This window comes from Clupea harengus, chromosome 7 (assembly GCF_900700415.2).
Source record: "Clupea harengus chromosome 7, Ch_v2.0.2, whole genome shotgun sequence".
Taxonomy (NCBI): Eukaryota; Metazoa; Chordata; class Actinopteri; order Clupeiformes; family Clupeidae; genus Clupea; species Clupea harengus.
Window position 1 is genome coordinate 29,728,592 of NC_045158.1, and position 2,500 is coordinate 29,731,091.

Genomic DNA, 2,500 nt, shown 5'->3' on the forward strand with positions numbered 1-2,500 from the left:
CCTTCTCTCTCTCTCTCTTCTCTCTCTCTCTTCTCTCCTTCTCCCTCTCTGACATTCTACTTCTACCACTCTCCTCTGCTCGTAGTTTTCTGCTGCGGCCTATCTTCTTCTCCTTTTCCCCTTCTCTCGCTGTTTCTCTTTCTATCCCTGTCTTGTCTTCCCCTCCTCTCTCTCTCTACCCACTGCTTCCTTCACTGGAAATGAAATGGTAAATAATGGAATTGTTTTCTTCGTACGGCGACTCAGAGCAGCAGCCTAATGTGCCGCAGCTTTCAGGCGGAATACTAAATAGAGACACTCGTCTTGGAGAACTCTCCCTCTCTCTCTCTCTCTCTCCTCTCTCTCTCTCTCTCTCTCTCTCCCTCTCTCTCTCTCTCTCTCTCTCTCTCTCTCCCTCTCTCTCTCTCTCTTCTCTCTCTCTCTCTCTCGCACCTTCGTCTTGGAGAACTCTCTCTCTCTCTCTCTCTCTCTCTCTCTTCTCCTCTCTCTCTCTCCCTCTCTCCCTCTCTCTCTCTCCCTCTCTCTCTCTCCCTCTCTCTCTCTCTCTCTCTCTCGCACCTTCGTCTTGGAGAACTCTCCCTCTCTCTCCCCTCTCTCTCTCTCTCTCTCTCTCTCTCTCTCTCGCACCTTCGTCTTGGAGAACTCTCCCTCTCTCTCTCTCTCTCTCTCTCCCCTCTCTCTCTTCTCTCTCCTTCTCTCTCCTTCTCTCTCTCTTCTCTCTCTCCTCTCTCTCTCTTCTCTCCCTCTTCCTCTCCCTCTTTCCCTCCCTCTCTCTCTCTCTTCCTCTCTCTCTCTCTCTTCCTCCTCTCTCTCTCTCTGTCTCTCTCTCTCTCGCACCTTCATCTTGGAGAACTGTTCCACGGCAATGTCTCAGTGTCGAGTTGTAATGGCGCCCCTCCTGACCTGACCCAAAGACCTCTTTTCTTTCTTAAATTGATTTTGGGTCTCCTCTGTGGCAGAAGTAGGCCAATTGGCAGCACAACTAGATCTCCTTCCAAAATAACAAGAAATCACTCAAGTTTTTGGATCGCATGAGGTAGTGCTGGGTCCGTGAACTTTCAGTCACAAGGTTGTACATGCACACACTTGGAAATGTACACACACACACACACACACGCACACATACAAGTAAGCACTCATTAGCAAACACTAATTATACAATCACAAACACTCACAGCCTAATTAAAACATTATGCAAACTTTGTTTTTGTGTTTCAAAAGAATGTTTAAAGTAGCGATGACAGCAGATGCGCTGGCCTTCTCAACCATAGCCCAGATCAGGAGCCTACACACACACACACACACACACACGCACACACACACACCCACACACACACACACAGAACCATAGCCCAGATCAGGAGCCTACACACACACACACACACACACACACACACACACACACACAACCATAGCCCAGATCAGGAGCCTGGGGACAACAAAGCCTCTGGCAGTGGAAAAAACATCACCGGGGATCCACACACTAATCCCCCTCTAACAACCCCAAACTCCACAAACGTCCCTCACCACCACTCAACGCACACACACACACACACACACACACACACACACAGACACATGTGTGTGTGACATTGACAGGTCCTCTGCGGGGGGTTGACAGCAGTGGGGTCCCCGTCGTTTTCGGTGCGTCTGACTAAGGAGCACATGGAAGAGGAATTAGCTGCCAGGTCGAGAGGTCAAGGGGTCAGGGGTCGCCAACTTCCTCCAGCTCTCCAACGCGCCCTGAAAAGGCGAAGATTTATCCCTGAACATTTCCAGCTGCTCCTGGGGCCCCCATTCTAACACAGAGGGCAGTATAGACATCACACACACACACACACACACACACGCACGCACGCACACACACTCTCTCACACACACTCACACACACACACACACACACTTTAATAAATGAGACAACTCTGTGCATCTCGACCACACAGGGCGGAACACTAGCACGGCCATGATGCGCTCCACATGTTGCCTGAAGTTCTCATTCACTAAAAGTCCCTCACACACACACACACACACACACACACACACACACACACACACACACACACACACACAAGGATCAGTCAGGATGCACTTGTTGTTTCCCTTCAGTCCACTTGTGCATAAACTGCAGATAATCAGTGCATAATGTGGAACTCTAAGAGAGATGTGACTGTGTGTGTGTGTGTGTGTGTGTGTGTGTGTGTGTGTGTCTAAGAGAGATGTGACTGTGGTGATAATCAGTGCATAATGTGGAACTCTAAGAGAGATGTGACTGTGTGTGTGTGTGTGTGTGTGTGTGTGTGTGTCTAAGAGAGATGTGATAATCAGTGCATAATGTGGAACTCTAAGAGACACACACACACACACACACACACTCTAAGAGAGATGTTACACTGTGGAGCCTCTGAGGACTCTAAAGGTTACATTCAGTCGGAGTAAAGGGTCAATTAAGAGACCATAAATGTGCTGCTGGCCTTTCAAGAAAAAGCTTGAAGAACCCTTG